Here is a 27,500-nt window from a genome sequence, read left to right on the forward strand (position 1 = left end):
GACATGAAGCCTAAACGTTGAGACGTAGGCCTCCGCAGAGATAGCAGCACATTAGACTACATATGAGCATCACGGGATCTTGCTAAAGCACTCCTCAACAGGTCAGGATGGCCGAGCTGTCTAAGGCGCTGCGTTCAGGTCGCAGTCTCCACTGGAGGCGTGGGTTCGAATCCCACTTCTGAAAGCAGTTTCAGCTTTTCACAGCTTGCTCTTTAGGTTCTCTTGCTCCTTTAGCGCTCTAGCTCTAGTGCAAAAAAAATGCTGTCCAACATTTTAAAAATAGGGCTCCATAGCTCAGGGGTTAGAGCACTGGTCTTGTAGACCAGAGGTCGCGAGTTCAAATCTCACTGGGGCCTTTCTGCCATTTTCGGGAACCGTAGCTCGCAAATTGGCATAATTAGATTTTCCCCCAAAAGGCCCAAGGTAACGTAAGGTTATGACTATATGAAGGCCTCGAGATGATGAAATTTAATGGTTAGGACAACTTGAATTTCACCACATCTTGAAAGAGATAACATCTGCTACAAACACTCGCTCTCTAATTCTGCATGGAAAGAAGAGTGCAATTCAAGCAAACAGATATCTTGCTAACTGCAAGACGCTCGCTATCCGCATGGAAAGAAAAGTGCAATTCAAGCAAAGAGAGATATCTTGCTAACTGCAAGACGCTGGCTATCTGCGTGTCCTTATATTAAGATACTACTTTTGCACTTTTAACATGTGTCTTTGTATTTTTCTTCCAATGCTTTGTACATGAGGAAGGTAGCAAGAAAAAGGTGAAAAGGGTGAGGCTTGTTGTTGAGCATTTTCTCCATCATGTGACGTTCAACAGATTACTTTTGTTCCTTGAGCTCCAGGCGGAAGAGCGACATGAAGCCTAAACGTTGACACGTAGGCCTCCGCAGAGATAGCAGCACATTAGACTACATATGAGCATCACGGGATCTTGCTAAAGCACTCCTCAACAGGTCAGGATGGCCGAGCGGTCTAAGGCGCTGCGTTCAGGTCGCAGTCTCCACTGGAGGCATGGGTTCGAATCCCACTTCTGACAGCAGTTTCAGCTTTTCACAGCTTGCTCTTTAGGTTCTCTTGCTCCTTTAGCGCTCTAGCTCTAGTGCAAAAAAAATGCTGTCCAACATTAGGAAAATAGGGCTCCATAGCTCAGGGGTTAGAGCACTGGTCTTGTAGACCAGAGGTCGCGAGTTCAAATCTCGCGGGGGCCTTTCTGCCATTTTCGGGAACCGTAGCTCGCAAATTGGCATAATTAGATTTTCCCCCAAAAGGCCCAAGGTAACGTAAGGTTATGATGATATGAAGGCCTCGAGATGATGAAATTTAATGGTTAGGACAACTTGAATTTCACCACATCTTGAAAGAGATAACATCTGCTACAAAGACTCGCTCTCTAATTCTGCATGGAAAGAAGAGTGCAATTCAAGCAAACAGATATCTTGCTAACTGCAAGACGCTCGCTATCCGCATGGAAAGAAAAGTGCAATTCAAGCAAAGAGAGATATCTTGCTAACTGCAAGACGCTGGCTATCTGCGTGTCCTTGTATTAGGATACTACTTTTGCACTTTTAACATGTGTCTTTGTATTTTTCTTCCAATGCTTTGTACATGAGGAAGGTAGCAAGAAAAAGGTGAAAAGGGTGAGGCTTGTTGTAGAGCATTTTCTCCATCATGTGACGTTCAACAGATTTCTTTTGTTCCTTGAGCTCCAGGCGGAAGAGCGACATGAAGCCAAAACGTTGAGACGTAGGCCTCCGCAGAGATAGCAGCACATTAGACAACATATGAGCGTCACGGGATCTTGCTGAAGCACTCCTCAACAGGTCAGGATGGCCGAGCTGTCTAAGGCGCTGCGTTCAGGTCGCAGTCTCCACTGGAGGCGTGGGTTCGAATCCCACTTCTGACAGCAGTTTCAGCTTTTCACAGCTTGCTCTTTAGGTTCTCTTGCTCCTTTAGCGCTCTAGCTCTAGTGCAAAAAAAATGCTGTCCAAAATTAGAAAAACAGCGCTCCATAGCTCAGGGGTTAGAGCACTGGTCTTGTAAACCAGGGGTCGAGAGTTCAAATCTCGCTGGGGCCTTTCTGCCGTTTTAGGGAACCGTAGCTCGCAAATTGGCATAATTAGATTTTTCCCGAAAAAGCCCAAGGTAACGGTTAGGTTATGACAAAGAAGGCCTCGAGATTATGAAATCTAAAGGTTAGGACAACTTGAATTTCCCCACATCTTGAAAGAGATAACATCTGCTACAAAGACTCACTCTCTAATTCTGCATGGAAAGAAGAGTGCAATTCAAGCAAACAGATATCTTGCTAACTGCAAGACGCTCGCTATCCGCATGGAAAGAAAAGTGCAATTCAAGCAAAGAGAGATATCTTGCTAACTGCAAGACGCTGGCTATCTGCGTGTCCTTGTATTAGGATACTACTCTTGCACTTTTAACATGTGTCTTTGTATTTTTCTTCCAATGCTTTGTACATGAGGAAGGTAGCAAGAAAAAGGTGAAAAGGGTGAGGCTTGTTGTAGAGCATTTTCTCCATCATGTGACGTTCAACAGATTACTTTTGTTCCTTGAGCTCCAGGCGGAAGAGCGACATGAAGCCAAAACGTTGAGACGTAGGCCTCCGCAGAGATAGCAGCACATTAGACTACATATGAGCCTCACGGGATCTTGCTGAAGCACTCATCAACAGGTCAGGATGGCCGAGCGGTCTAAGGCGCTGCGTTCAGGTCGCAGTCTCCACTGGAGGCGTGGGTTCGAATCCCACTTCTGACAGCAGTTTCAGCTTTTCACAGCTTGCTTTTTAGGTTCTCTTGCTCCTTTAGCGCTCTAGCTTTAGTGCAAAAAAAATGCTGTCCAAAATTAGAAAAACAGGGCTCCATAGCTCAGGGGTTAGAGCACTGGTCATGTAAACCAGGGGTCGCGAGTTCAAATCTCGCTGGGGCCTTTCTGCCGTTTTCGGGAACCGTAGCTCGCAAATTGACATAATTAGATTTTTCCCCAAAAGGCCCAAGGTAACGGTTAGGTTATGAATATATGAAGGCCTCGAGATTATGAAATCTAAAGGTTAGGACAACTTGAATTTCCCCACATCTTGAAAGAGATAGCATCTGCTACAAAGACTCGCTCTCTAATTCTGCATGGAAAGAAGAGTGCAATTCAAGCAAACAGATATCTTGCTAACTGCAAGACGCTCGCTATCCGCATGGAAAGAAAAGTGCAATTCAAGCAAAGAGAGATATCTTGCTAACTGCAAGACGCTGGCTATCTGCGTGTCCTTGTATTAGGATACTACTTTTGCACTTTTAACATGTGTCTTTGTATTTTTCTTCCAATGCTTTGTACATGAGGAAGGTAGCAAGAAAAAGGTGAAAAGGGTGAGGCTTGTTGTAGAGCATTTTCTCCATCATGTGACGTTCAACAGATTACTTTTGTTCCTTGAGCTCCAGGCGGAAGAGCGACATGAAGCCAAAACGTTGAGACGTAGGCCTCCGCAGAGATAGCAGCACATTAGACTACATATGAGCCTCACGGGATCTTGCTGAAGCACTCCTCAACAGGTCAGGATGACCGAGCGGTCTAAGGCACTGCGTTCAGGTCGCAGTCTCCACTGGAGGCGTGGGTTCGAATCCCACTACTGACAGCAGTTTCAGCTTTTCACAGCTTGCTCTTTAGGTTCTCTTGCTCCTTTAGCGCTCTAGCTCTAGTGCAAAAAAAATGCTGTCCAAAATTAGAAAAACAGCGCTCCATAGCTCAGGGGTTAGAGCACTGGTCTTGTAAACCAGGGGTCGAGAGTTCAAATCTCGCTGGGGCCTTTCTGCCGTTTTAGGGAACCGTAGCTCGCAAATTGGCATAATTAGATTTTTCCCGAAAAAGCCCAAGGTAACGGTTAGGTTATGACAAAGAAGGCCTCGAGATTATGAAATCTAAAGGTTAGGACAACTTGAATTTCCCCACATCTTGAAAGAGATAACATCTGCTACAAAGACTCACTCTCTAATTCTGCATGGAAAGAAGAGTGCAATTCAAGCAAACAGATATCTTGCTAACTGCAAGACGCTCGCTATCCGCATGGAAAGAAAAGTGCAATTCAAGCAAAGAGAGATATCTTGCTAACTGCAAGACGCTGGCTATCTGCGTGTCCTTGTATTAGGATACTACTTTTGCACTTTTAACATGTGTCTTTGTATTTTTCTTCCAATGCTTTGTACATGAGGAAGGTAGCAAGAAAAAGGTGAAAAGGGTGAGGCTTGTTGTAGAGCATTTTCTCCATCATGTGACGTTCAACAGATTACTTTTGTTCCTTGAGCTCCAGGCGGAAGAGCGACATGAAGCCAAAACGTTGACACGTAGGCCTCCGCAGAGATAGCAGCACATTAGACTACATATGAGCCTCACGGGATCTTGCTGAAGCACTCATCAACAGGTCAGGATGGCCGAGCGGTCTAAGGCGCTGCGTTCAGGTCGCAGTCTCCACTGGAGGCGTGGGTTCGAATCCCACTTCTGACAGCAGTTTCAGCTTTTCACAGCTTGCTTTTTAGGTTCTCTTGCTCCTTTAGCGCTCTAGCTTTAGTGCAAAAAAAATGCTGTCCAAAATTAGAAAAACAGGGCTCCATAGCTCAGGGGTTAGAGCACTGGTCATGTAAACCAGGGGTCGCGAGTTCAAATCTCGCTGGGGCCTTTCTGCCGTTTTCGGGAACCGTAGCTCGCAAATTGACATAATTAGATTTTTCCCCAAAAGGCCCAAGGTAACGGTTAGGTTATGACTATATGAAGGCCTCGAGATTATGAAATCTAAAGGTTAGGACAACTTGAATTTCCCCACATCTTGAAAGAGATAGCATCTGCTACAAAGACTCGCTCTCTAATTCTGCATGGAAAGAAGAGTGCAATTCAAGCAAACAGATATCTTGCTAACTGCAAGACGCTCGCTATCCGCATGGAAAGAAAAGTGCAATTCAAGCAAAGAGAGATATCTTGCTAACTGCAAGACGCTGGCTATCTGCGTGTCCTTGTATTAGGATACTACTTTTGCACTTTTAACATGTGTCTTTGTATTTTTCTTCCAATGCTTTGTACATGAGGAAGGTAGCAAGAAAAAGGTGAAAAGGGTGAGGCTTGTTGTAGAGCATTTTCTCCATCATGTGACGTTCAACAGATTACTTTTGTTCCTTGAGCTCCAGGCGGAAGAGCGACATGAAGCCAAAACTTTGACACGTAGGCCTCCGCAGAGATAGCAGCACATTAGACTACATATGAGCCTCACGGGATCTTGCTGAAGCACTCCTCAACAGGTCAGGATGACCGAGCGGTCTAAGGCACTGCGTTCAGGTCGCAGTCTCCACTGGAGGCGTGGGTTCGAATCCCACTACTGACAGCAGTTTCAGCTTTTCACAGCTTGCTCTTTAGGTTCTCTTGCTCCTTTAGCGCTCTAGCTCTAGTGCAAAAAAAAATGCTGTCCAAAATTAGAAAAACAGCGCTCCATAGCTCAGGGGTTAGAGCACTGGTCTTGTAAACCAGGGGTCGAGAGTTCAAATCTCGCTGGGGCCTTTCTGCCGTTTTCGGGAACCGTAGCTCGCAAATTGGCATAATTAGATTTTTCCCGAAAAAGCCCAAGGTAAAGGTTAGGTTATGACAAAGAAGGCCTCGAGATTATGAAATCTAAAGGTTAGGACAATTTGAATTTCCCCACATCTTGAAAGAGATAACATCTGCTACAAAGACTCGCTCTCTAATTCTGCATGGAAAGAAGAGTGCAATTCAAGCAAACAGATATCTTGCTAACTGCAAGACGCTCGCTATCCGCATGGAAAGAAAAGTGCAATTCAAGCAAAGAGAGATATCTTGCTAACTGCAAGACGCTGGCTATCTGCGTGTCCTTGTATTAGGATACTACTTTTGCACTTTTAACATGTGTCTTTGTATTTTTCTTCCAATGCTTTGTACATGAGGAAGGTAGCAAGAAAAAGGTGAAAAGGGTGAGGCTTGTTGTAGAGCATTTTCTCCATCATGTGACGTTCAACAGATTTCTTTTGTTCCTTGAGCTCCAGGCGGAAGAGCGACATGAAGCCAAAACGTTGAGACGTAGGCCTCCGCAGAGATAGCAGCACATTAGACAACATATGAGCGTCACGGGATCTTGCTGAAGCACTCCTCAACAGGTCAGGATGGCCGAGCAGTCTAAGGCGCTGCGTTCAGGTTGCAGTCTCCACTGGAGGCGTGGGTTCGAATCCCACTTCTGACAGCAGTTTCAGCTTTTCACAGCTTGCTCTTTAGGTTCTCTTGCTCCTTTAGCGCTCTAGCTTTAGTGCAAAAAAAATGCTGTCCAAAATTAGAAAAACAGGGCTCCATAGTTTAGGGGTTAGAGCACTGGTCTTGTAAACCAGGGGTCGCGAGTTCAAATCTCGCTGGGGCCTTTCTGCCGTTTTCGGGAACCGTAGCTCGCAAACTGACATAATTAGATTTTTCCCCAAAAGGCCCAAGGTAACGTAAGGTTATGACTATATGAAGGCCTCGAGATTATGAAATCTAAAGGTTAGGACAACTTGAATTTCCCCACATCTTGAAAGAGATAACATCTGCTACAAAGACTCGCTCTCTAATTCTGCATGGAAAGAAGAGTGCAATTCAAGCAAACAGATATCTTGCTAACTGCAAGACGCTCGCTATCCGCATGGAAAGAAAAGTGCAATTCAAGCAAAGAGAGATATCTTGCTAACTGCAAGACGCTGGATATCTGCGTGTCCTTGTATTAAGATACTACTTTTGCACTTTTAACATGTGTCTTTGTATTTTTCTTCCAATGCTTTGTACATGAGGAAGGTAGCAAGAAAAAGGTGAAAAGGGTGAGGCTTGTTGTAGAGCATTTTCTCCATCATGTGACGTTCAACAGATTTCTTTTGTTCCTTGAGCTCCAGGCGGAAGAGTGACATGAAGCCTAAACGTTGAAACGTAGGCCTCCGCAGAGATAGCAGCACATTAGACTACATATGATCATCATGGGATCTTGCTAAAGAATTCCTTAACAGGTCAGGATGGCCGAGCGGTCTAAGGCGCTGCGTTCAGGTCGCAGTCTCCACTGGAGGCGTGGGTTCGAATCCCACTTCTGACAGCAGTTTCAGCTTTTCACAGCTAGCTCTTTAGGTTCTCTTGCTCCTTTAGCGCTCTAGCTTTAGTGCAAAACAATGCTGTCCAAAATTTGAAAAACAGGGCTCCATAGCTCAGGGGTTAGAGCACTGGTCTTGTAAACCAGGGGTCGCGAGTTCAAATCTCGCTGGGGCCTTTCTGCCGTTTTCAGGAACCATAGCTCGCAAATTGGCATAATTAGATTTTTCCCCAAAAGGCCCAAGGTAACGGTTAGGTTATGACTATATGAAAGCCTCGAGATTATGAAATCTAAAGGTTAGGACAACTTGAATTTCCCCACATCTTGAAAGAGATAACATCTGCTACAAAGACTCGCTCTCTAATTCTGCATGGAAAGAAGAGTGCAATTCAAGCAAACAGATATCTTGCTAACTGCAAGACGCTCGCTATCCGCATGGAAAGAAAAGTGCAATTCAAGCAAAGAGAGATATCTTGCTAACTGCAAGACGCTGGATATCTGCGTGTCCTTGTATTAAGATACTACTTTTGCACTTTTAACATGTGTCTTTGTATTTTTCTTCCAATGCTTTGTACATGAGGAAGGTAGCAAGAAAAAGGTGAAAAGGGTGAGGCTTGTTGTAGAGCATTTTCTCCATCATGTGACGTTCAACAGATTTCTTTTGTTCCTTGAGCTCCAGGCGGAAGAGTGACATGAAGCCTAAACGTTGAAACGTAGGCCTCCGCAGAGATAGCAGCACATTAGACTACATATGATCATCATGGGATCTTGCTAAAGAATTCCTTAACAGGTCAGGATGGCCGAGCGGTCTAAGGCGCTGCGTTCAGGTCGCAGTCTCCACTGGAGGCGTGGGTTCGAATCCCACTTCTGACAGCAGTTTCAGCTTTTCACAGCTAGCTCTTTAGGTTCTCTTGCTCCTTTAGCGCTCTAGCTCTAGTGCAAAAAAAATGCTGTCCAAAATTAGAAAAACAGGGCTCCATAGCTCAGGGGTTAGAGCACTGGTCTTGTAAACCAGGGGTCGCGAATTCAAATCTCGCTGGGGCTTTTCTGCCGTTTTCGGGAACCGTAGCTCGCAAATTGGCATAATTAGATTTTTCCCCAAAAGGCCCAAGGTAACGGTTAGGTTATGACTATATGAAGGCCTCGAGATTATGAAATCTAAAGGTTAGGACAACTTGAATTTCCCCACATCTTGAAAGAGATAACATCTGCTACAAAGACTCGCTCTCTAATTCTGCATGGAAAGAAGAGTGCAATTCAAGCAAACAGATATCTTGCTAACTGCAAGACGCTCGCTATCCGCATGGAAAGAAAAGTGCAATTCAAGCAAAGAGAGATATCTTGCTAACTGCAGGACGCTGGATATCTGCGTGTCCTTGTATTAAGATACTACTTTTGCACTTTTAACATGTGTCTTTGTATTTTTCTTCCAATGCTTTGTACATGAGGAAGGTAGCAAGAAAAAGGTGAAAAGGGTGAGGCTTGTTGTAGAGCATTTTCTCCATCATGTGACGTTCAACAGATTTCTTTTGTTCCTTGAGCTCCAGGCGGAAGAGTGACATGAAGCCTAAACGTTGACACGTAGGCCTCCGCAGAGATAGCAGCACATTAGACTACATATGAGCATCACGGGATCTTGCTAAAGCACTCCTCAACAGGTCAGGATGGCCGAGCGGTCTAAGGCGCTGCGTTCAGGTCGCAGTCTCCACTGGAGGCGTGGGTTCGAATCCCACTTCTGACAGCAGTTTCTGCTTTTCACAGCTTGCTCTTTAGGTTCTCTTGCTTCTTTAGCGCTCTAGCTCTAGTGCAAAAAAAATGCTGTCCAAAATCAGAAAAACAGGGCTCCATAGCTCAGGGGTTAGAGCACTGGTCTTGTAAACCAGGGGTCGTGAGTTCAAATCTCGCTGGGGCCTTTCTGCCGTTTTCGGGAACCGTAGTTCGCAAATTGGCAAAGTTAGATTTTTCCCCAAAAGGCCCAAGGTAACGGTTAGGTTATGACTATATGAAGGCCTCGAGATTATGAAATCTAAAGGTTAGGACAACTTGAATTTCACCACATCTTGAAAGAGATAACATCTGCTACAAAGACTCGCTCTCTAATTCTGCATGGAAAGAAGAGTGCAATTCAAGCAAACAGATATCTTGCTAACTGCAAGACACTCGCTATCCGCATGGAAAGAAAAGTGCAATTCAAGCAAAGAGAGATATCTTGCTAACTGCAAGACGCTGGATATCTGCGTATCCTTGTATTAAGATACTACTTTTGCACTTTTAACATGTGTCTTTGTATTTTTCTTCCAATGCTTTGTACATGAGGAAGGTAGCAAGAAAAAGGTGAAAAGGGTGAGGCTTGTTGTAGAGCATTTTCTCCATCATATGACGTTCAACAGATTTCTTTTGTTCCTTGAGCTCCAGGCGGAAGAGTGACATGAAGCCTAAACGTTGACACGTAGGCCTCCGCAGAGATAGCAGCACATTAGACTACATATGAGCATCACGGGATCTTGCTAAAGCACTCCTCAACAGGTGAGGATAGCCGAGCGGTCTAAGGCGCTGCGTTCAGGTCGCAGTCTCCACTGGAGGCGTGGGTTCGAATCCCACTTCTGACAGCAGTTTCAGCTTTTCACAGCTTGCTCTTTAGGTTCTCTTGCTCCTTTAGCGCTCTAGCTCTAGTGCAAAAAAAATGCTGTCCAACATTAGAAAAATAGGGCTCCATAGCTCAGGGGTTAGAGCACTGGTCTTGTTAAACCAGAGGTCGCGAGTTCAAATCTCGCTGGGGCCTTTCTGCCATTTTCGGGAACCGTAGCTCGCAAATTGGCATAATTAGATTTTCCCCCAAAAGGCCCAAGGTAACGTAAGTTTATGACTATATGAAGGCCTCGAGATGATGAAATTTAATGGTTAGGACAACTTGAATTTCCCCACATCTTGAAAGAGATAACATCTGCTACAAACACTCGCTCTCTAATTCTGCATGGAAAGAAGAGTGCAATTCAAGCAAACAGATATCTTGCTAACTGCAAGATGCTCGCTATCCGCATGGAAAGAAAAGTGCAATTCAAGCAAAGAGAGATATATTGCTAACTGCAAGACGCTGCCTATCTGCGTGTCCTTGTATTAGGATACTACTTTTGCACTTTTAACATGTGTCTTTGTATTTTTCTTCCAATGCTTTGTACATGAGGAAGGTAGCAAGAAAAAGGTGAAAAGGGTGAGGCTTGTTGTACAGCATTTTCTCCATCATGTGACGTTCAACAGATTACTTTTGTTCCTTGAGCTCCAGGCGGAAGAGCGACATGAAGCCTAAACGTTGACACGTAGGCCTCCGCAGAGATAGCAGCACATTAGACTACATATGAGCCTCACGGGATCTTGCTGAAGCACTCCTCAACAGGTCAGGATGACCGAGCGGTCTAAGGCGCTGCATTCAGGTCGCAGTCTCCACTGGAGGCGTGGGTTCGAATACCACTTCTGACCGCAGTTTCAGCTTTTCACAGCTTGCTCTTTAGGTTCTCTTGCTCCTTTAGCGCTCTAGCTCTAGTGCAAAAAAAATGCTGTCCAACATTAGAAAAACAGGGCTCCATAGCTCAGGGGTTAGAGCACTGGTCTTGTAAACCAGGGGTCGCAAGTTCAAATCTCGCTGGGGCCTTTCTGCCGTTTTCGGTAACCGTAGCTCGCAAATTGACATAATTAGATTTTTCCCCAAAAGGCCCAAGGTAACGGTTAGGTTATGACTATATGAAGGCCTCGAGATTATGAAATCTAAAGGTTAGGACAACTTGAATTTCCCCACATCTTGAAAGAGATAACATCTGCTACAAAGACTCGCTCTCTAATTCTGCATGGAAAGAAGAGTGCAAATCAAGCAAACAGATATCTTGCTAACTGCAAGACGCTCGCTATCCACATGGAAAGAAAAGTGCAATTCAAGCAAAGAGAGATATCTTGCTAACTGCAAGACGCTGGATATCTGGGTATCCTTGTATTAGGATACTACTTTTGCACTTTTAACATGTGTCTTTGTATTTTTCTTCCAATGCTTTGTACATGAGGAAGGTAGCAAGAAAAAGGTGAAAAGGGTGAGGCTTGTTGTAGAGCATTTTCTCCATCATGTGACGTTCAACAGATTTCTTTTGTTCCTTGAGCTCCAGGCGGAAGAGTGACATGAAGCCTAAACGTTGAGACGTAGGCCTCCGCAGAGATAGCAGCACATTAGACTACATATGAGCATCACGGGATCTTGCTAAAGCACTCCTCAGCAGGTCAGGATGGCCGAGCGGTCTAAGGCGCTGCGTTCAGGTCGCAGTCTCCACTGGAGGCGTGGGTTCGAATCCCACTTCTGACAGCAGTTTCAGCTTTTCACAGCTTGCTCTTTAGGTTCTCTTGCTCCTTTAGCGCTCTAGCTCTAGTGCAAAAAAAATGCTGTCCAACATTAGAAAAATAGGGCTCCATAGCTCAGGGGTTAGAGCACTGGTCTTGTAAACCAGAGGTCGCGAGTTCAAATCTCGCTGGGGCCTTTCTTCCATTTTCGGGAACCGTAGCTCGCAAATTGGCATAATTAGATTTTTCCCCAAAAGGCCCAAGGTAACGTAAGGTTATGACTATATGAAGGCCTCGAGATAATGAAATTTAATGGTTAGGACAACTTGAATTTCACCACATCTTGAAAGAGATAACATCTGCTACAAAGACTTGCTCTCTAATTCTGCATGGAAAGAAAAGTGCAATTCAAGCAAACAGATATATTGCTAACTGCAAGACGCTCGCCATCCGCATGGAAAGAAAAGTGCAATTCAAGCAAAGAGAGATATCTTGCTAACTGCAAGACGCTGGCTATCTGCGTATCCTTGTATTAAGATACTACTTTTGCACTTTTAACATGTGTCTTTGTATTTTTCTTCCAATGCTTTGTACATGAGGAAGGTAGCAAGAAAAAGGTGAAAAGGGTGAGGCTTGTTGTAGAGCATTTTCTCCATCATATGACGTTCAACAGATTTCTTTTGTTCCTTGAGCTCCAGGCGGAAGAGCGACATGAAGCCAAAACGTTGAGACGTAGGCCTCCGCAGAGATAGCAGCACATTAGACTACATATGAGCATCACGGGATCTTGCTAAAGCACTCCTCAACAGGTCAGGATGGCCGAGCGGTCTAAGGCGCTGCGTTCAGGTCGCAGTCTCCACTGGAGGCGTGGGTTCGAATCCCACTTCTGACAGCAGTTTCAGCTTTTCACAGCTTGCTCTTTAGGTTCTCTTGCTCCTTTAGCGCTCTAGCTCTAGTGCAAAAAAAATGCTGTCCAACATTAGAAAAATAGGGCTCCATAGCTCAGGGGTTAGAGCATTGGTCTTGTAGACCAGAAGTCGCGAGTTCAAATCTCGCTGGGGCCTTTCTGCCATTTTCGGGAACCGTAGCTCGCAAATTGGCATAATTAGATTTTCCCCCAAAAGGCCCAAGGTAACGTAAGGTTATGATGATATGAAGGCCTCGAGATGATGAAATTTAATGGTTAGGACAACTTGAATTTCCCCACATCTTGAAAGAGATAACATCTGCTACAAAGACTCGCTCTCTAATTCTGCATGGAAAGAAGAGTGCAATTCAAGCAAACAGATATCTTGCTAACTGCAAGACGCTCGCTATCCGCATGGAAAGAAAAGTGCAATTCAAGCAAAGAGAGATATCTTGCTAACTGCAAGACGCTGGCTATCTGCGTATCCTTGTATTAAGATACTACTTTTGCACTTTTAACATGTGTCTTTGTATTTTTCTTCCAATGCTTTGTACATGAGGAAGGTAGCAAGAAAAAGGTGAAAAGGGTGAGGCTTGTTGTAGAGCATTTTCTCCATCATATGACGTTCAACAGATTTCTTTTGTTCCTTGAGCTCCAGGCGGAAGAGCGACATGAAGCCAAAACGTTGAGACGTAGGCCTCCGCAGAGATAGCAGCACATTAGACTACATATGAGCATCACGGGATCTTGCTAAAGCACTCCTCAACAGGTCAGGATGGCCGAGCGGTCTAAGGCGCTGCGTTCAGGTCGCAGTCTCCACTGGAGGCGTGGGTTCGAATCCCACTTCTGACAGCAGTTTCAGCTTTTCACAGCTTGCTCTTTAGGTTCTCTTGCTCCTTTAGCGCTCTAGCTCTAGTGCAAAAAAAATGCTGTCCAACATTAGAAAAATAGGGCTCCATAGCTCAGGGGTTAGAGCACTGGTCTTGTAAACCAGAGGTCGCGAGTTCAAATCTCGCTGGGGCCTTTCTGCCATTTTCGGGAACCGTAGCTCGCAAATTGGCATAATTAGATTTTTCCCCAAAAGGCCCAAGGTAACGTAAGGTTATGACTATATGAAGGCCTCGAGATAATGAAATTTAATGGTTAGGACAACTTGAATTTCACCACATCTTGAAAGAGATAACATCTGCTACAAAGACTTGCTCTCTAATTCTGCATGGAAAGAAAAGTGCAATTCAAGCAAACAGATATATTGCTAACTGCAAGACGCTCGCTATCCGCATGGAAAGAAAAGTGCAATTCAAGCAAAGAGAGATATCTTGCTAACTGCAAGACGCTGCCTATCTGCGTATCCTTGTATTAAGATACTACTTTTGCACTTTTAACATGTGTCTTTGTATTTTTCTTCCAATGCTTTGTACATGAGGAAGGTAGCAAGAAAAAGGTGAAAAGGGTGAGGCTTGTTGTAGAGCATTTTCTCCATCATATGACGTTCAACAGATTTCTTTTGTTCCTTGAGCTCCAGGCGGAAGAGCGACATGAAGCCAAAACGTTGAGACGTAGGCCTCCGCAGAGATAGCAGCACATTAGACTACATATGAGCATCACGGGATCTTGCTAAAGCACTCCTCAACAGGTCAGGATGGCCGAGCAGTCTAAGGCGCTGCGTTCAGGTCGCAGTCTCCACTGGAGGCGTGGGTTCGAATCCCACTTCTGACAGCAGTTTCAGCTTTTCACAGCTTGCTCTTTAGGTTCTCTTGCTCCTTTAGCGCTCTAGCTCTAGTGCAAAAAAAATGCTGTCCAACATTAGAAAAATAGGGCTCCATAGCTCAGGGGTTAGAGCACTGGTCTTGTAAACCAGAGGTCGCAAGTTCAAATCTCGCTGGGGCCTTTCTGCCATTTTCGGGAACCGTAGCTCGCAAATTGGCATAATTAGATTTTTCCCCAAAAGGCCCAAGGTATCGTAAGGTTATGACTATATGAAGGCCTCGAGATAATGAAATTTAATGGTTAGGACAACTTGAATTTCACCACATCTTGAAAGAGATAACATCTGCTACAAAGACTTGCTCTCTAATTCTGCATGGAAAGAAAAGTGCAATTCAAGCAAACAGATATATTGCTAACTGCAAGACGCTCGCTATCCGCATGGAAAGAAAAGTGCAATTCAAGCAAAGAGAGATATCTTGCTAACTGCAAGACGCTGGATATCTGCGTATCCTTGTATTAAGATACTACTTTTGCACTTTTAACATGTGTCTTTGTATTTTTCTTCCAATGCTTTGTACATGAGGAAGGTAGCAAGAAAAAGGTGAAAAGGGTGAGGCTTGTTGTAGAGCATTTTCTCCATCATGTGACGTTCAACAGATTACTTTTGTTCCTTGAGCTCCAGGCGGAAGAGCGACATGAAGCCAAAACGTTGACACGTAGGCCTCCGCAGAGATAGCAGCACATTAGACTACATATGAGCATCACGGGATCTTGCTAAAGCACTCCTCAACAGGTCAGGATGGCCGAGCGGTCTAAGGCGCTGCGTTCAGGTCGCAGTCTCCACTGGAGGCGTGGGTTCGAATCCCACTTCTGAAAGCAGATAACTTCTGAAAACAGATTACTTTTGTTCCTTGAGCTCCAGGCGGAAGAGCGACATGAAGCCAAAACGTTGACACGTAGGCCTCCGCAGAGATAGCAGCACATTAGACTACATATGAGCATCACGGGATCTTGCTAAAGCACTCCTCAACAGGTCAGGATGGCCGAGCGGTCTAAGGCGCTGCGTTCAGGTCGCAGTCTCCACTGGAGGCGTGGGTTCGAATCCCACTTCTGAAAGCAGTTTCAGCTTTTCACACCTTGCTCTTTAGGTTCTCTTGCTCCTTTAGCGCTCTAGCTCTAGTGCAAAAAAAATGCTATCCAACATGAAAAAAATAGGGCTCCATAGCTCAGGGGTTAGAGCACTGGTCTTGTAAACCAGAGGTCGCGAGTTCAAATCTCACTGGGGCCTTTCTGCCATTTTCGGGAACCGTAGCTCGCAAATTGGCATAATTAGATTTTTCCCCAAAAGGCCCAAAGTAACGTAAGGTTATGACTATATGAAGGCCTCGAGATGATGAAATTTAATGGTTAGGACAACTTGAATTTCACCACATCTTGAAAGAGATAACATCTGCTACAAAGACTCGCTCTCTAATTCTGCATGGAAAGAAGAGTGCAATTCAAGCAAACAGATATCTTGCTAACTGCAAGACGCTCGCTATCCGCATGGAAAGAAAAGTGCAATTCAAGCAAAGAGAGATATCTTGCTAACTGCAAGACGCTCGCTATCCGCATGGAAAGAAAAGTGCAATTCAAGCAAAGAGAAATATCTTGCTAACTGCAAGACGCTGGATATCTGCGTATCATTGTATTAAGATACTACTTTTGCACTTTTAACATGTGTCTTTGTATTTTTCTTCCAATGCTTTGTACATGAGGAAGGTAGCAAGAAAAAGGTGAAAAGGGTGAGGCTTGTTGTAGAGCATTTTCTCCATCATGTGACGTTCAACAGATTACTTTTGTTCCTTGAGCTCCAGGCGGAAGAGCGACATGAAGCCAAAACGTTGAGACGTAGGCCTCCGCAGAGATAGCAGCACATTAGACTACATATGAGCCTCACGGGATCTTGCTGAAGCACTCCTCGACAGGTCAGGATGACCGAGCGGTCTAAGGCGCTGCGTTCAGGTCGCAGTCTCCACTGGAGGCGTGGGTTCGAATCCCACTACTGACAGCAGTTTCAGCTTTTCACAGCTTGCTCTTTAGGTTCTCTTGCTCCTTTAGCGCTCTAGCTCTAGTGCAAAAAAAATGCTGTCCAAAATTAGAAAAACAGGGCTCCATAGCTCAGGGGTTAGAGCACTGGTCTTGTAAACCAGGGGTCGCGAGTTCAAATCTCGCTGGGGCCTTTCTGCTGTTTTCAGGAACCGTAGCTCGCAAATTGGCATAAATAGATTTTTCCCCAAAAGGCCCAAGGTAATGGTTAGGTTATGACTATATGAAGGCCTCGAGATTATGAAATCTAAAGGTTAGGACAAGTTGAATTTCCCCACATCTTGAAAGAGATAACATCTGCTACAAAGACTCGCTCTCTAATTCTGCATGGAAAGAAGAGTGCAATTCAAGCAAACAGATATCTTGCTAACTGCAAGACGCTCGCTATCCGCATGGAAAGAAAAGTGCAATTCAAGCAAAGAGAGATATCTTGCTAACTGCAAGACGCTGGCTATCTGCGTGTCCTTATATTAAGATACTACTTTTGCACTTTTAACATGTGTCTTTGTATTTTTCTTCCAATGCTTTGTACATGAGGAAGGTAGCAAGAAAAAGGTGAAAAGGGTGAGGCTTGTTGTTGAGCATTTTCTCCATCATGTGACATTCAACAGATTACTTTTGTTCCTTGAGCTCCAGGCGGAAGAGCGACATGAAGCCAAAACGTTGACACGTAGGCCTCCGTAGAGATAGCAGCACATTAGACTACATATGAGCCTCACGGGATCTTGCTGAAGCACTCCTCAACAGGTAAGGATGACCGAGCGGTCTAAGGCGCTGCGTTCAGGTTGCAGTCTCCACTGGAGGCGTGGGTTCGAATCCCACTACTGAAAGCAGTTTCAGCTTTTCACAGCTTGCTCTTTAGGTTCTCTTGCTCCTTTAACGCTCTAGCTTTAGTGCAAAAAAAATGCTGTCCAAAATTAGAAAAACAGGGCTCCATAGCTCAGGGGTTAGAGCACTGGTCTTGTAAACCAGGGGTCGCGAGTTCAAATCTCACTGGGGCTTTTCTGCCGTTTTCAGGAACCGTAGCTCGCAAATTGGCATAATTAGATTTTTCCCCAAAAGGCCCAAGGTAACGGTTAGGTTATGACTATATGAAGGCCTCGAGATTATGAAATCTAAAGGTTAGGACAACTTGAATTTCCCCACATCTTGAAAGAGATAACATCTGCTACAAAGACTCGCTCTCTAATTCTGCATGGAAAGAAGAGTGCAATTCAAGCAAACAGATATCTTGCTAACTGCAAGACGCTCGCTATCCGCATGGAAAGAAAAGTGCAATTCAAGCAAAGAGAGATATCTTGCTAACTGCAGGACGCTGGATATCTGCGTGTCCTTGTATTAAGATACTACTTTTGCACTTTTAACATGTGTCTTTGTATTTTTCTTCCAATGCTTTGTACATGAGGAAGGTAGCAAGAAAAAGGTGAAAAGGGTGAGGCTTGTTGTAGAGCATTTTCTCCATCATGTGACGTTCAGCAGATTTCTTTTGTTCCTTGAGCTCCAGGCGGAAGAGTGACATGAAGCCTAAACGTTGACACGTAGGCCTCCGCAGAGATAGCAGCACATTAGACTACATATGAGCATCACGGGATCTTGCTAAAGCACTCCTCAACAGGTCAGGATGGCCGAGCGGTCTAAGGCGCTGCGTTCAGGTCGCAGTCTCCACTGGAGGCGTGGGTTCGAATCCCACTTCTGACAGCAGTTTCTGCTTTTCACAGCTTGCTCTTTAGGTTCTCTTGCTTCTTTAGCGCTCTAGCTCTAGTGCAAAAAAAATGCTGTCCAACATTAGAAAAATAGGGCTCTATAGCTCAGGGGTTAGAGCACTGGTCTTGTAAACCAGAGGTCGCGAGTTCAAATCTCGCTGGGGCCTTTCTGCCATTTTCGGGAACCGTAGCTCGCAAATTGGCATAATTAGATTTTTCCCCAAAAGGCCCAAGGTAACGTAAGGTTATGACTATATGAAGGCCTCGAGATAATGAAATCTAAAGGTTAGGACAAGTTGAATTTCACCACATCTTGAAAGAGATAACATCTGCTACAAAGACTTGCTCTCTAATTCTGCATGGAAAGAAAAGTGCAATTCAAGCAAACAGATATATTGCTAACTGCAAGACGCTCGCTATCCGCATGGAAAGATAAGTGCAATTCAAGCAAAGAGAGATATCTTGCTAACTGCAAGACGCTGGCTATCTGCGTATCCTTGTATTAAGATACTACTTTTGCACTTTTAACATGTGTCTTTGTATTTTTCTTCCAATGCTTTGTACATGAGGAAGGTAGCAAGAAAAAGGTGAAAAGGGTGAGGCTTGTTGTAGAGCATTTTCTCCATCATATGACGTTCAACAGATTTCTTTTGTTCCTTGAGCTCCAGGCGGAAGAGCGACATGAAGCCAAAACGTTGAGACGTAGGCCTCCGCAGAGATAGCAGCACATTAGACTACATATGAGCATCACGGGATCTTGCTAAAGCACTCCTCAACAGGTCAGGATAGCCGAGCGGTCTAAGGCGCTGCGTTCAGGTCGCAGTCTCCACTGGAGGCGAGGGTTCGAATCCCACTTCTGACAGCAGTTTCAGCTTTTCACAGCTTGCTCTTTAGGTTCTCTTGCTCCTTTAGCGCTCTAGCTCTAGTGCAAAAAAAATGCTGTCCAACACTAGAAAAATAGGGCTCCATAGCTCAGGGGTTAGAGCACTGGTCTTGTAAACCAGAGGTCGCGAGTTCAAATCTCGCTGGGGCCTTTCTTCCATTTTCGGGAACCGTAGCTCGCAAATTGGCATAATTAGATTTTTCCCCAAAAGGCCCAAGGTAACGTAAGGTTATGACTATATGAAGGCCTCGAGATAATGAAATTTAATGGTTAGGACAACTTGAATTTCACCACATCTTGAAAGAGATAACATCTGCTACAAAGACTCGCTCTCTAATTCTGCATGGAAAGAAGAGTGCAATTCAAGCAAACAGATATCTTGCTAACTGCAAGACGCTCGCTATCCGCATGGAAAGAAAAGTGCAATTCAAGCAAAGAGAGATATCTTGCTAACTGCAAGACGCTGGATATCTGCGTATCCTTGTATTAAGATACTACTTTTGCACTTTTAACATGTGTCTTTGTATTTTTCTTCCAATGCTTTGTACATGAGGAAGGTAGCAAGAAAAAGGTGAAAAGGGTGAGGCTTGTTGTAGAGCATTTTCTCCATCATGTGACGTTCAACAGATTTCTTTTGTTCCTTGAGCTCCAGGCGGAAGAGTGACATGAAGCCTAAACGTTGAGACGTAGGCCTCCGCAGAGATAGCAGCACATTAGACTACATATGAGCATCACGGGATCTTGCTAAAGCACTTCTCAACAGGTCAGGATGGCCGAGCGGTCTAAGGCGCTGCGTTCAGGTCGCAGTCTCCACTGGAGGCGTGGGTTCGAATCCCACTTCTGACAGCAGTTTCAGCTTTTCACAGCTTGCTCTTTAGGTTCTCTTGCTCCTTTAGCGCTCTAGCTCTAGTGCAAAAAAAATGCTGTCCAACATTAGAAAAATAGGGCTCCATAGCTCAGGGGTTAGAGCACTGGTCTTGTAGACCAGAGGTCGCGAGTTCAAATCTCGCTGGGGCCTTTCTGCCATTTTCGGGAACCGTAGCTCGCAAATTGGCATAATTAGATTTTTCCCCAAAAGGCCCAAGGTAACGTAAGGTTATGACTATATGAAGGCCTCGAGATAATGAAATTTAATGGTTAGGACAACTTGAATTTCACCACATCTTGAAAGAGATAACATCTGCTACAAAGACTTGCTCTCTAATTCTGCATGGAAAGAAAAGTGCAATTCAAGCAAACAGATATATTGCTAACTGCAAGACGCTCGCTATCCGCATGGAAAGAAAAGTGCAATTCAAGCAAAGAGAGATATCTTGCTAACTGCAAGACGCTGGCTATCTGCGTATCCTTGTATTAAGATACTACTTTTGCACTTTTAACATGTGTCTTTGTATTTTTCTTCCAATGCTTTGTACATGAGAAAGGTAGCAAGAAAAAGGTGAAAAGGGTGAGGCTTGTTGTAGAGCATTTTCTCCATCATATGACGTTCAACAGATTTCTTTTGTTCCTTGGGCTCCAGGCGGAAGAGCGACATGAAGCCAAAACGTTGAGACGTAGGCCTCCGCAGAGATAGCAGCACATTAGACTACATATGAGCATCACGGGATCTTGCTAAAGAGCTCATCAACAGGTCAGGATGGCCGAGCAGTCTAAGGCGCTGCGTTCAGGTCGCAGTCTCCACTGGAGGCGTGGGTTCGAATCCCACTTCTGAAAGCAGTTTCAGCTTTTCACAGCTTGCTCTTTAGGTTCTCTTGCTCCTTTAGCGCTCTAGCTCTAGTGCAAAAAAAATGCTATCCAACATGAAAAAAATAGGGCTCCATAGCTCAGGGGTTAGAGCACTGGTCTTGTAAACCAGAGGTCGCGAGTTCAAATCTCAGTGGGGCCTTTCTGCCATTTTCGGGAACCGTAGCTCGCAAATTGGCATAATTAGATTTTTCCCCAAAAGGCCCAAAGTAACGTAAGGTTATGACTATATGAAGGCCTCGAGATGATGAAATTTAATGGTTAGGACAACTTGAATTTCACCACATCTTGAAAGAGATAACATCTGCTACAAAGACTCGCTCTCTAATTCTGCATGGAAAGAAGAGTGCAATTCAAGCAAACAGATATCTTGCTAACTGCAAGACGCTCGCTATCCGCATGGAAAGAAAAGTGCAATTCAAGCAAAGAGAGATATCTTGCTAACTGCAAGACGCTCGCTATCCGCATGGAAAGAAAAGTGCAATTCAAGCAAAGAGAGATATCTTGCTAACTGCAAGACGCTGGATATCTGCGTATCATTGTATTAAGATACTACTTTTGCACTTTTAACATGTGTCTTTGTATTTTTCTTCCAATGCTTTGTACATGAGGAAGGTAGCAAGAAAAAGGTGAAAAGGGTGAGGCTTGTTGTAGAGCATTTTCTCCATCATGTGACGTTCAACAGATTTCTTTTGTTCCTTGAGCTCCAGGCGGAAGAGTGACATGAAGCCTAAACGTTGACACGTAGGCCTCCGCAGAGATAGCAGCACATTAGACTACATATGAGCATCACGGGATCTTGCTAAAGCGCTCCTCGACAGGTCAGGATGGCCGAGCGGTCTAAGGCGCTGCGTTCAGGTCGCAGTCTCCACTGGAGGCGTGGGTTCGAATCCCACTTCTGACAGCAGTTTCAGCTTTTCACAGCTTGCTCTCTTGCTCCTTTAGCGCTCTAGCTCTAGTGCAAAAAAAATGCTGTCCAACATTAGAAAAATAGGGCTCCGTAGCTCAGGGGTTAGAGCACTGGTCTTGTAAACCAGAGGTCGCGAGTTCAAATCTCGCTGGGGCCTTTCTGCCATTTTCGGGAACCGTAGCTCGCAAATTGGCATAATTAGATTTTTCCCCAAAAGGCCCAAGGTAACGTAAGGTTATGACTATATGAAGGCCTCGAGATAATGAAATTTAATGGTTAGGACAACTTGAATTTCACCACATCTTGAAAGAGATAACATCTGCTACAAAGACTTGCTCTCTAATTCTGCATGGAAAGAAAAGTGCAATTCAAGCAAACAGATATATTGCTAACTGCAAGACGCTCGCTATCCGCATGGAAAGAAAAGTGCAATTCAAGCAAAGAGAGATATCTTGCTAACTGCAAGACGCTGGCTATCTGCGTATCCTTGTATTAAGATACTACTTTTGCACTTTTAACATGTGTCTTTGTATTTTTCTTCCAATGCTTTGTACATGAGAAAGGTAGCAAGAAAAAGGTGAAAAGGGTGAGGCTTGTTGTAGAGCATTTTCTCCATCATATGACGTTCAACAGATTTCTTTTGTTCCTTGGGCTCCAGGCGGAAGAGCGACATGAAGCCAAAACGTTGAGACGTAGGCCTCCGCAGAGATAGCAGCACATTAGACTACATATGAGCATCACGGGATCTTGCTAAAGAGCTCCTCAACAGGTCAGGATGGCCGAGCAGTCTAAGGCGCTGCGTTCAGGTCGCAGTCTCCACTGGAGGCGTGGGTTCGAATCCCACTTCTGAAAGCAGTTTCAGCTTTTCACAGCTTGCTCTTTAGGTTCTCTTGCTCCTTTAGCGCTCTAGCTCTAGTGCAAAAAAAATGCTATCCAACATGAAAAAAATAGGGCTCCATAGCTCAGGGGTTAGAGCACTGGTCTTGTAAACCAGAGGTCGCGAGTTCAAATCTCAGTGGGGCCTTTCTGCCATTTTCGGGAACCGTAGCTCGCAAATTGGCATAATTAGATTTTTCCCCAAAAGGCCCAAAGTAACGTAAGGTTATGACTATATGAAGGCCTCGAGATGATGAAATTTAATGGTTAGGACAACTTGAATTTCACCACATCTTGAAAGAGATAACATCTGCTACAAAGACTCGCTCTCTAATTCTGCATGGAAAGAAGAGTGCAATTCAAGCAAACAGATATCTTGCTAACTGCAAGACGCTCGCTATCCGCATGGAAAGAAAAGTGCAATTCAAGCAAAGAGAGATATCTTGCTAACTGCAAGACGCTCGCTATCCGCATGGAAAGAAAAGTGCAATTCAAGCAAAGAGAGATATCTTGCTAACTGCAAGACGCTGGATATCTGCGTATCATTGTATTAAGATACTACTTTTGCACTTTTAACATGTGTCTTTGTATTTTTCTTCCAATGCTTTGTACATGAGGAAGGTAGCAAGAAAAAGGTGAAAAGGGTGAGGCTTGTTGTAGAGCATTTTCTCCATCATGTGACGTTCAACAGATTTCTTTTGTTCCTTGAGCTCCAGGCGGAAGAGTGACATGAAGCCTAAACGTTGACACGTAGGCCTCCGCAGAGATAGCAGCACATTAGACTACATATGAGCATCACGGGATCTTGCTAAAGCGCTCCTCGACAGGTCAGGATGGCCGAGCGGTCTAAGGCGCTGCGTTCAGGTCGCAGTCTCCACTGGAGGCGTGGGTTCGAATCCCACTTCTGACAGCAGTTTCAGCTTTTCACAGCTTGCTCTTTAGGTTCTCTTGCTCCTTTAGCGCTCTAGCTCTAGTGCAAAAAAAATGCTGTCCAACATTAGAAAAATAGGGCTCCATAGCTCAGGGGTTAGAGCACTGGTCTTGTAAACCAGGGGTCGCGAGTTCAAATCTCGCTGGGGCCTTTCTGCCATTTGCGGGAACCGTAGCTCGCAAATTGGCATAATTAGATTTTCCCCCAAAAGGCCCAAGGTAACGTAAGGTTATGACTATATGAAGGCCTCGAGATGATGAAATTTAATGGTTAGGACAACTTGAATTTCACCACATCTTGAAAGAGATAACATCTGCTACAAACACTCGCTCTCTAATTCTGCATGGAAAGAAGAGTGCAATTCAAGCAAACAGATATCTTGCTAACTGCAAGACGCTCGCTATCCGCATGGAAAGAAAAGTGCAATTCAAGCAAAGAGAGATATCTTGCTAACTGCAAGACGCTGGCTATCTGCGTGTCCTTATATTAAGATACTACTTTTGCACTTTTAACATGTGTCTTTGTATTTTTCTTCCAATGCTTTGTACATGAGGAAGGTAGCAAGAAAAAGGTGAAAAGGGTGAGGCTTGTTGTTGAGCATTTTCTCCATCATGTGACGTTCAACAGATTTCTTTTGTTCCTTGAGCTCCAGGTGGAAGAGTGACATGAAGCCTAAACGTTGACACGTAGGCCTCCGCAGAGATAGCAGCACATTAGACTACATATGAGCATCACGGGATCTTGCTAAAGCACTCCTCAACAGGTCAGGATGGCCGAGCGGTCTAAGGCGCTGCGTTCAGGTCGCAGTCTCCACTGGAGGCGTGGGTTCGAATCCCACTTCTGACAGCAGTTTCAGCTTTTCACAGCTTGCTCTTTAGGTTCTCTTGCTCCTTTAGCGCTCTAGCTCTAGTGCAAAAAAAATGCTGTCCAACATTAGAAAAATAGGGCTCCATAGCTCAGGGGTTAGAGCACTGGTCTTGTAAACCAGAGGTCGCGAGTTCAAATCTCGCTGGGGCCTTTCTGCCATTTTCGGGAACCGTAGCTCGCAAATTGGCATAATTAGATTTTTCCCCAAAAGGCCCAAGGTAACGTAAGGTTATGACTATATGAAGGCCTCGAGATAATGAAATTTAATGGTTAGGACAACTTGAATTTCACCACATCTTGAAAGAGATAACATCTGCTACAAAGACTTGCTCTCTAATTCTGCATGGAAAGAAAAGTGCAATTCAAGCAAACAGATATATTGCTAACTGCAAGACGCTCGCTATCCGCATGGAAAGAAAAGTGCAATTCAAGCAAAGAGAGATATCTTGCTAACTGCAAGACGCTGGCTATCTGCGTATCCTTGTATTAAGATACTACTTTTGCACTTTTAACATGTGTCTTTGTATTTTTCTTCCAATGCTTTGTACATGAGGAAGGTAGCAAGAAAAAGGTGAAAAGGGTGAGGCTTGTTGTAGAGCATTTTCTCCATCATGTGACGTTCAACAGATTTCTTTTGTTCCTTGAGCTCCAGGCGGAAGAGCGACATGAAGCCAAAACGTTGAGACGTAGGCCTCCGCAGAGATAGCAGCACATTAGACTACATATGAGCATCACGGGATCTTGCTAAAGCACTCCTCAACAGGTCAGGATGGCCGAGCAGTCTAAGGCGCTGCGTTCAGGTTGCAGTCTCCACTGGAGGCGTGGGTTCGAATCCAACTTCTGAAAGCAGTTTCAGCTTTTCACAGCTTGCTCTTTAGGTTCTCTTGCTCCTTTAGCGCTCTAGCTCTAGTGCAAAAAAAATGCTATCCAACATGAAAAAAATAGGGCTCCATAGCTCAGGGGTTAGAGCACTGGTCTTGTAAACCAGAGGTCGCGAGTTCAAATCTCACTGGGGCCTTTCTGCCATTTTCGGGAACCGTAGCTCGCAAATTGGCATAATTAGATTTTTCCCCAAAAGGCCCAAAGTAACGTAAGGTTATGACTATATGAAGGCCTCGAGATGATGAAATTTAATGGTTAGGACAACTTGAATTTCACCACATCTTGAAAGAGATAACATCTGCTACAAAGACTCGCTCTCTAATTCTGCATGGAAAGAAGAGTGCAATTCAAGCAAACAGATATCTTGCTAACTGCAAGACGCTCGCTATCCGCATGGAAAGAAAAGTGCAATTCAAGCAAAGAGAGATATCTTGCTAACTGCAAGACGCTCGCTATCCGCATGGAAAGAAAAGTGCAATTCAAGCAAAGAGAGATATCTTGCTAACTGCAAGACGCTGGATATCTGCGTATCATTGTATTAAGATACTACTTTTGCACTTTTAACATGTGTCTTTGTATTTTTCTTCCAATGCTTTGTACATGAGGAAGGTAGCAAGAAAAAGGTGAAAAGGGTGAGGCTTGTTGTAGAGCATTTTCTCCATCATGTGACGTTCAACAGATTTCTTTTGTTCCTTGAGCTCCAGGCGGAAGAGCGACATGAAGCCAAAACTTTGACACGTAGGCCTCCGCAGAGATAGCAGCACATTAGACTACATATGAGCCTCACGGGATCTTGCTGAAGCACTCCTCGACAGGTCAGGATGACCGAGCGGTCTAAGGCGCTGCGTTCAGGTCGCAGTCTCCACTGGAGGCGTGGGTTCGAATCCCACTACTGACAGCAGTTTCAGCTTTTCACAGCTTGCTCTTTAGGTTCTCTTGCTCCTTTAGCGCTCTAGCTCTAGTGCAAAAAAAATGCTGTCCAAAATTAGAAAAACAGGGCTCCATAGCTCAGGGGTTAGAGCACTGGTCTTGTAAACCAGGGGTCGCGAGTTCAAATCTCGCTGGGGCCTTTCTGCCGTTTTCAGGAACCGTAGCTCGCAAATTGGCATAATTAGATTTTTCCCCAAGAGGCCCAAGGTAATGGTTAGGTTATGACTATATGAAGGCCTCGAGATTATGAAATCTAAAGGTTAGGACAAGTTGAATTTCCCCACATCTTGAAAGAGATAACATCTGCTACAAAGACTCGCTCTCTAATTCTGCATGGAAAGAAGAGTGCAATTCAAGCAAACAGATATCTTGCTAACTGCAAGACGCTCGCTATCCGCATGGAAAGAAAAGTGCCATTCAAGCAAAGAGAGATATCTTGCTAACTGCAAGACGCTGGCTATCTGCGTGTCCTTGTATTAGGAAACTACTTTTGCACTTTTAACATGTGTCTTTGTATTTTTCTTCCAATGCTTTGTACATGAGGAAGGTAGCAAGAAAAAGGTGAAAAGGGTGAGGCTTGTTGTAGAGCATTTTCTCCATCATGTGACGTTCAACAGATTACTTTTGTTCCTTGAGCTCCAGGCGGAAGAGCGACATGAAGCCAAAACGTTGACACGTAGGCCTCCGCAGAGATAGCAGCACATTAGACTACATATGAGCCTCACGGGATCTTGCTGAAGCACTCCTCAACAGGTCAGGGTGACCGAGCGGTCTAAGGCGCTGCGTTCAGGTTGCAGTCTCCACTGGAGGCGTGGGTTCGAATCCCACAACTGAAAGCAGTTTCAGCTTTTCACAGCTTGCTCTTTAGGTTCTCTTGCTCCTTTAGCGCTCTAGCTCTAGTGCAAAAAAAATGCTGTCCAACATTAGAAAAACAGGGCTCCATAGCTCAGGGGTTAGAGCACTGGTCTTGTAAACCAGGGGTCGCGATTTCAAATCTCGCTGGGGCCTTTCTGCCGTTTTCGGGAACCGTAGCTCGCAAATTGACATAATTAGATTTTTCCCCAAAAGGCCCAAGGTAACGGTTAGGTTATGATTATATGAAGGCCTCGAGATTATGAAATCTAAAGGTTAGGACAACTTGAATTTCCCCACATCTTGAAAGAGATAACATCTGCTACAAAGACTCGCTCTCTAATTCTGCATGGAAAGAAGAGTGCAAATCAAGCAAACAGATATCTTGCTAACTGCAAGACGCTCGCTATCCGCATGGAAAGAAAAGTGCAATTCAAGCAAAGAGAGATATCTTGCTAACTGCAAGACGCTGGATATCTGGGTATCCTTGTATTAAGATACTACTTTTGCACTTTTAACATGTGTCTTTGTATTTTTCTTCCAATGCTTTGTACATGAGGAAGGTAGCAAGAAAAAGGTGAAAAGGGTGAGGCTTGTTGTAGAGCATTTTCTCCATCATGTGACGTTCAACAGATTTCTTTTGTTCCTTGAGCTCCAGGCGGAAGAGTGACATGAAGCCTAAACGTTGACACGTAGGCCTCCGCAGAGATAGCAGCACATTAGACTACATATGAGCATCACGGGATCTTGCTAAAGCACTCCTCAACAGGTCAGGATGGCCGAG

At 44.6% G+C, this 27,500-nt stretch overlaps 59 non-coding genes across 59 annotated transcripts in view; all 59 read left to right on the forward strand.

The window, feature by feature from the left end:
• The first annotated feature begins 101 nt into the window (after window positions 1–101).
• On the forward strand, window positions 102–184 carry TRNAL-CAG (transfer RNA leucine (anticodon CAG)). The gene has a single exon. It is a non-coding gene; the product is annotated as a tRNA-Leu (tRNA).
• A 99-nt stretch (window positions 185–283) lies between these two features.
• Window positions 284–356, forward strand: TRNAT-UGU (transfer RNA threonine (anticodon UGU)). Its single transcript has one exon. It is a non-coding gene; the product is annotated as a tRNA-Thr (tRNA).
• Window positions 357–968: 612 nt separating this feature from the next.
• TRNAL-CAG (transfer RNA leucine (anticodon CAG)) lies at window positions 969–1,051 on the forward strand. Its single transcript has one exon. It is a non-coding gene; the product is annotated as a tRNA-Leu (tRNA).
• A 99-nt stretch (window positions 1,052–1,150) lies between these two features.
• TRNAT-UGU (transfer RNA threonine (anticodon UGU)) lies at window positions 1,151–1,223 on the forward strand. Its single transcript has one exon. It is a non-coding gene; the product is annotated as a tRNA-Thr (tRNA).
• A 612-nt stretch (window positions 1,224–1,835) lies between these two features.
• TRNAL-CAG (transfer RNA leucine (anticodon CAG)) lies at window positions 1,836–1,918 on the forward strand. The gene has a single exon. It is a non-coding gene; the product is annotated as a tRNA-Leu (tRNA).
• A 99-nt stretch (window positions 1,919–2,017) lies between these two features.
• Window positions 2,018–2,090, forward strand: TRNAT-UGU (transfer RNA threonine (anticodon UGU)). The gene has a single exon. It is a non-coding gene; the product is annotated as a tRNA-Thr (tRNA).
• A 611-nt stretch (window positions 2,091–2,701) lies between these two features.
• Window positions 2,702–2,784, forward strand: TRNAL-CAG (transfer RNA leucine (anticodon CAG)). The gene has a single exon. It is a non-coding gene; the product is annotated as a tRNA-Leu (tRNA).
• Window positions 2,785–2,883: 99 nt separating this feature from the next.
• Window positions 2,884–2,956, forward strand: TRNAT-UGU (transfer RNA threonine (anticodon UGU)). The gene has a single exon. It is a non-coding gene; the product is annotated as a tRNA-Thr (tRNA).
• A 613-nt stretch (window positions 2,957–3,569) lies between these two features.
• TRNAL-CAG (transfer RNA leucine (anticodon CAG)) lies at window positions 3,570–3,652 on the forward strand. The gene has a single exon. It is a non-coding gene; the product is annotated as a tRNA-Leu (tRNA).
• A 99-nt stretch (window positions 3,653–3,751) lies between these two features.
• On the forward strand, window positions 3,752–3,824 carry TRNAT-UGU (transfer RNA threonine (anticodon UGU)). The gene has a single exon. It is a non-coding gene; the product is annotated as a tRNA-Thr (tRNA).
• A 611-nt stretch (window positions 3,825–4,435) lies between these two features.
• TRNAL-CAG (transfer RNA leucine (anticodon CAG)) lies at window positions 4,436–4,518 on the forward strand. Its single transcript has one exon. It is a non-coding gene; the product is annotated as a tRNA-Leu (tRNA).
• Window positions 4,519–4,617: 99 nt separating this feature from the next.
• Window positions 4,618–4,690, forward strand: TRNAT-UGU (transfer RNA threonine (anticodon UGU)). The gene has a single exon. It is a non-coding gene; the product is annotated as a tRNA-Thr (tRNA).
• Window positions 4,691–5,303: 613 nt separating this feature from the next.
• Window positions 5,304–5,386, forward strand: TRNAL-CAG (transfer RNA leucine (anticodon CAG)). Its single transcript has one exon. It is a non-coding gene; the product is annotated as a tRNA-Leu (tRNA).
• A 100-nt stretch (window positions 5,387–5,486) lies between these two features.
• On the forward strand, window positions 5,487–5,559 carry TRNAT-UGU (transfer RNA threonine (anticodon UGU)). The gene has a single exon. It is a non-coding gene; the product is annotated as a tRNA-Thr (tRNA).
• Window positions 5,560–6,170: 611 nt separating this feature from the next.
• TRNAL-CAG (transfer RNA leucine (anticodon CAG)) lies at window positions 6,171–6,253 on the forward strand. Its single transcript has one exon. It is a non-coding gene; the product is annotated as a tRNA-Leu (tRNA).
• A 99-nt stretch (window positions 6,254–6,352) lies between these two features.
• Window positions 6,353–6,425, forward strand: TRNAT-UGU (transfer RNA threonine (anticodon UGU)). Its single transcript has one exon. It is a non-coding gene; the product is annotated as a tRNA-Thr (tRNA).
• A 612-nt stretch (window positions 6,426–7,037) lies between these two features.
• On the forward strand, window positions 7,038–7,120 carry TRNAL-CAG (transfer RNA leucine (anticodon CAG)). Its single transcript has one exon. It is a non-coding gene; the product is annotated as a tRNA-Leu (tRNA).
• A 98-nt stretch (window positions 7,121–7,218) lies between these two features.
• TRNAT-UGU (transfer RNA threonine (anticodon UGU)) lies at window positions 7,219–7,291 on the forward strand. Its single transcript has one exon. It is a non-coding gene; the product is annotated as a tRNA-Thr (tRNA).
• Window positions 7,292–7,904: 613 nt separating this feature from the next.
• On the forward strand, window positions 7,905–7,987 carry TRNAL-CAG (transfer RNA leucine (anticodon CAG)). Its single transcript has one exon. It is a non-coding gene; the product is annotated as a tRNA-Leu (tRNA).
• A 99-nt stretch (window positions 7,988–8,086) lies between these two features.
• TRNAT-UGU (transfer RNA threonine (anticodon UGU)) lies at window positions 8,087–8,159 on the forward strand. The gene has a single exon. It is a non-coding gene; the product is annotated as a tRNA-Thr (tRNA).
• A 613-nt stretch (window positions 8,160–8,772) lies between these two features.
• TRNAL-CAG (transfer RNA leucine (anticodon CAG)) lies at window positions 8,773–8,855 on the forward strand. Its single transcript has one exon. It is a non-coding gene; the product is annotated as a tRNA-Leu (tRNA).
• Window positions 8,856–8,954: 99 nt separating this feature from the next.
• Window positions 8,955–9,027, forward strand: TRNAT-UGU (transfer RNA threonine (anticodon UGU)). The gene has a single exon. It is a non-coding gene; the product is annotated as a tRNA-Thr (tRNA).
• Window positions 9,028–9,640: 613 nt separating this feature from the next.
• On the forward strand, window positions 9,641–9,723 carry TRNAL-CAG (transfer RNA leucine (anticodon CAG)). Its single transcript has one exon. It is a non-coding gene; the product is annotated as a tRNA-Leu (tRNA).
• Window positions 9,724–10,690: 967 nt separating this feature from the next.
• On the forward strand, window positions 10,691–10,763 carry TRNAT-UGU (transfer RNA threonine (anticodon UGU)). The gene has a single exon. It is a non-coding gene; the product is annotated as a tRNA-Thr (tRNA).
• A 613-nt stretch (window positions 10,764–11,376) lies between these two features.
• Window positions 11,377–11,459, forward strand: TRNAL-CAG (transfer RNA leucine (anticodon CAG)). The gene has a single exon. It is a non-coding gene; the product is annotated as a tRNA-Leu (tRNA).
• Window positions 11,460–11,558: 99 nt separating this feature from the next.
• Window positions 11,559–11,631, forward strand: TRNAT-UGU (transfer RNA threonine (anticodon UGU)). The gene has a single exon. It is a non-coding gene; the product is annotated as a tRNA-Thr (tRNA).
• Window positions 11,632–12,243: 612 nt separating this feature from the next.
• Window positions 12,244–12,326, forward strand: TRNAL-CAG (transfer RNA leucine (anticodon CAG)). The gene has a single exon. It is a non-coding gene; the product is annotated as a tRNA-Leu (tRNA).
• A 99-nt stretch (window positions 12,327–12,425) lies between these two features.
• TRNAT-UGU (transfer RNA threonine (anticodon UGU)) lies at window positions 12,426–12,498 on the forward strand. The gene has a single exon. It is a non-coding gene; the product is annotated as a tRNA-Thr (tRNA).
• A 612-nt stretch (window positions 12,499–13,110) lies between these two features.
• Window positions 13,111–13,193, forward strand: TRNAL-CAG (transfer RNA leucine (anticodon CAG)). Its single transcript has one exon. It is a non-coding gene; the product is annotated as a tRNA-Leu (tRNA).
• A 99-nt stretch (window positions 13,194–13,292) lies between these two features.
• TRNAT-UGU (transfer RNA threonine (anticodon UGU)) lies at window positions 13,293–13,365 on the forward strand. Its single transcript has one exon. It is a non-coding gene; the product is annotated as a tRNA-Thr (tRNA).
• Window positions 13,366–13,977: 612 nt separating this feature from the next.
• TRNAL-CAG (transfer RNA leucine (anticodon CAG)) lies at window positions 13,978–14,060 on the forward strand. Its single transcript has one exon. It is a non-coding gene; the product is annotated as a tRNA-Leu (tRNA).
• A 99-nt stretch (window positions 14,061–14,159) lies between these two features.
• TRNAT-UGU (transfer RNA threonine (anticodon UGU)) lies at window positions 14,160–14,232 on the forward strand. Its single transcript has one exon. It is a non-coding gene; the product is annotated as a tRNA-Thr (tRNA).
• Window positions 14,233–14,844: 612 nt separating this feature from the next.
• On the forward strand, window positions 14,845–14,927 carry TRNAL-CAG (transfer RNA leucine (anticodon CAG)). The gene has a single exon. It is a non-coding gene; the product is annotated as a tRNA-Leu (tRNA).
• Window positions 14,928–15,084: 157 nt separating this feature from the next.
• Window positions 15,085–15,167, forward strand: TRNAL-CAG (transfer RNA leucine (anticodon CAG)). Its single transcript has one exon. It is a non-coding gene; the product is annotated as a tRNA-Leu (tRNA).
• A 99-nt stretch (window positions 15,168–15,266) lies between these two features.
• On the forward strand, window positions 15,267–15,339 carry TRNAT-UGU (transfer RNA threonine (anticodon UGU)). Its single transcript has one exon. It is a non-coding gene; the product is annotated as a tRNA-Thr (tRNA).
• Window positions 15,340–16,018: 679 nt separating this feature from the next.
• Window positions 16,019–16,101, forward strand: TRNAL-CAG (transfer RNA leucine (anticodon CAG)). Its single transcript has one exon. It is a non-coding gene; the product is annotated as a tRNA-Leu (tRNA).
• Window positions 16,102–16,200: 99 nt separating this feature from the next.
• On the forward strand, window positions 16,201–16,273 carry TRNAT-UGU (transfer RNA threonine (anticodon UGU)). Its single transcript has one exon. It is a non-coding gene; the product is annotated as a tRNA-Thr (tRNA).
• Window positions 16,274–17,068: 795 nt separating this feature from the next.
• Window positions 17,069–17,141, forward strand: TRNAT-UGU (transfer RNA threonine (anticodon UGU)). The gene has a single exon. It is a non-coding gene; the product is annotated as a tRNA-Thr (tRNA).
• A 613-nt stretch (window positions 17,142–17,754) lies between these two features.
• Window positions 17,755–17,837, forward strand: TRNAL-CAG (transfer RNA leucine (anticodon CAG)). Its single transcript has one exon. It is a non-coding gene; the product is annotated as a tRNA-Leu (tRNA).
• A 99-nt stretch (window positions 17,838–17,936) lies between these two features.
• TRNAT-UGU (transfer RNA threonine (anticodon UGU)) lies at window positions 17,937–18,009 on the forward strand. Its single transcript has one exon. It is a non-coding gene; the product is annotated as a tRNA-Thr (tRNA).
• Window positions 18,010–18,621: 612 nt separating this feature from the next.
• Window positions 18,622–18,704, forward strand: TRNAL-CAG (transfer RNA leucine (anticodon CAG)). Its single transcript has one exon. It is a non-coding gene; the product is annotated as a tRNA-Leu (tRNA).
• A 99-nt stretch (window positions 18,705–18,803) lies between these two features.
• TRNAT-UGU (transfer RNA threonine (anticodon UGU)) lies at window positions 18,804–18,876 on the forward strand. Its single transcript has one exon. It is a non-coding gene; the product is annotated as a tRNA-Thr (tRNA).
• Window positions 18,877–19,488: 612 nt separating this feature from the next.
• TRNAL-CAG (transfer RNA leucine (anticodon CAG)) lies at window positions 19,489–19,571 on the forward strand. The gene has a single exon. It is a non-coding gene; the product is annotated as a tRNA-Leu (tRNA).
• A 99-nt stretch (window positions 19,572–19,670) lies between these two features.
• Window positions 19,671–19,743, forward strand: TRNAT-UGU (transfer RNA threonine (anticodon UGU)). Its single transcript has one exon. It is a non-coding gene; the product is annotated as a tRNA-Thr (tRNA).
• Window positions 19,744–20,355: 612 nt separating this feature from the next.
• TRNAL-CAG (transfer RNA leucine (anticodon CAG)) lies at window positions 20,356–20,438 on the forward strand. The gene has a single exon. It is a non-coding gene; the product is annotated as a tRNA-Leu (tRNA).
• A 99-nt stretch (window positions 20,439–20,537) lies between these two features.
• TRNAT-UGU (transfer RNA threonine (anticodon UGU)) lies at window positions 20,538–20,610 on the forward strand. Its single transcript has one exon. It is a non-coding gene; the product is annotated as a tRNA-Thr (tRNA).
• A 679-nt stretch (window positions 20,611–21,289) lies between these two features.
• TRNAL-CAG (transfer RNA leucine (anticodon CAG)) lies at window positions 21,290–21,372 on the forward strand. The gene has a single exon. It is a non-coding gene; the product is annotated as a tRNA-Leu (tRNA).
• A 90-nt stretch (window positions 21,373–21,462) lies between these two features.
• Window positions 21,463–21,535, forward strand: TRNAT-UGU (transfer RNA threonine (anticodon UGU)). Its single transcript has one exon. It is a non-coding gene; the product is annotated as a tRNA-Thr (tRNA).
• A 612-nt stretch (window positions 21,536–22,147) lies between these two features.
• On the forward strand, window positions 22,148–22,230 carry TRNAL-CAG (transfer RNA leucine (anticodon CAG)). The gene has a single exon. It is a non-coding gene; the product is annotated as a tRNA-Leu (tRNA).
• Window positions 22,231–22,329: 99 nt separating this feature from the next.
• On the forward strand, window positions 22,330–22,402 carry TRNAT-UGU (transfer RNA threonine (anticodon UGU)). The gene has a single exon. It is a non-coding gene; the product is annotated as a tRNA-Thr (tRNA).
• Window positions 22,403–23,081: 679 nt separating this feature from the next.
• Window positions 23,082–23,164, forward strand: TRNAL-CAG (transfer RNA leucine (anticodon CAG)). The gene has a single exon. It is a non-coding gene; the product is annotated as a tRNA-Leu (tRNA).
• A 99-nt stretch (window positions 23,165–23,263) lies between these two features.
• Window positions 23,264–23,336, forward strand: TRNAT-UGU (transfer RNA threonine (anticodon UGU)). Its single transcript has one exon. It is a non-coding gene; the product is annotated as a tRNA-Thr (tRNA).
• Window positions 23,337–23,948: 612 nt separating this feature from the next.
• Window positions 23,949–24,031, forward strand: TRNAL-CAG (transfer RNA leucine (anticodon CAG)). The gene has a single exon. It is a non-coding gene; the product is annotated as a tRNA-Leu (tRNA).
• Window positions 24,032–24,130: 99 nt separating this feature from the next.
• Window positions 24,131–24,203, forward strand: TRNAT-UGU (transfer RNA threonine (anticodon UGU)). Its single transcript has one exon. It is a non-coding gene; the product is annotated as a tRNA-Thr (tRNA).
• Window positions 24,204–24,997: 794 nt separating this feature from the next.
• TRNAT-UGU (transfer RNA threonine (anticodon UGU)) lies at window positions 24,998–25,070 on the forward strand. The gene has a single exon. It is a non-coding gene; the product is annotated as a tRNA-Thr (tRNA).
• Window positions 25,071–25,749: 679 nt separating this feature from the next.
• On the forward strand, window positions 25,750–25,832 carry TRNAL-CAG (transfer RNA leucine (anticodon CAG)). The gene has a single exon. It is a non-coding gene; the product is annotated as a tRNA-Leu (tRNA).
• A 99-nt stretch (window positions 25,833–25,931) lies between these two features.
• TRNAT-UGU (transfer RNA threonine (anticodon UGU)) lies at window positions 25,932–26,004 on the forward strand. The gene has a single exon. It is a non-coding gene; the product is annotated as a tRNA-Thr (tRNA).
• A 795-nt stretch (window positions 26,005–26,799) lies between these two features.
• TRNAT-UGU (transfer RNA threonine (anticodon UGU)) lies at window positions 26,800–26,872 on the forward strand. The gene has a single exon. It is a non-coding gene; the product is annotated as a tRNA-Thr (tRNA).
• A 613-nt stretch (window positions 26,873–27,485) lies between these two features.
• The window catches only part of TRNAL-CAG (transfer RNA leucine (anticodon CAG)), an 83-nt gene continuing 68 nt past the window's right edge, over window positions 27,486–27,500 (forward strand). Inside the window, exon 1 of the tRNA in view lies at window positions 27,486–27,500. This exon is cut by the window's right edge and continues 68 nt beyond it. This is a non-coding gene — a tRNA (tRNA-Leu).

Source organism: Staurois parvus, unplaced genomic scaffold (genome assembly GCF_062004578.1).
Source record: "Staurois parvus isolate SC_StPar_1 unplaced genomic scaffold, SC_StPar_1.0 ptg000151l, whole genome shotgun sequence".
NCBI classification, from domain to species: domain Eukaryota; kingdom Metazoa; phylum Chordata; class Amphibia; order Anura; family Ranidae; genus Staurois; species Staurois parvus.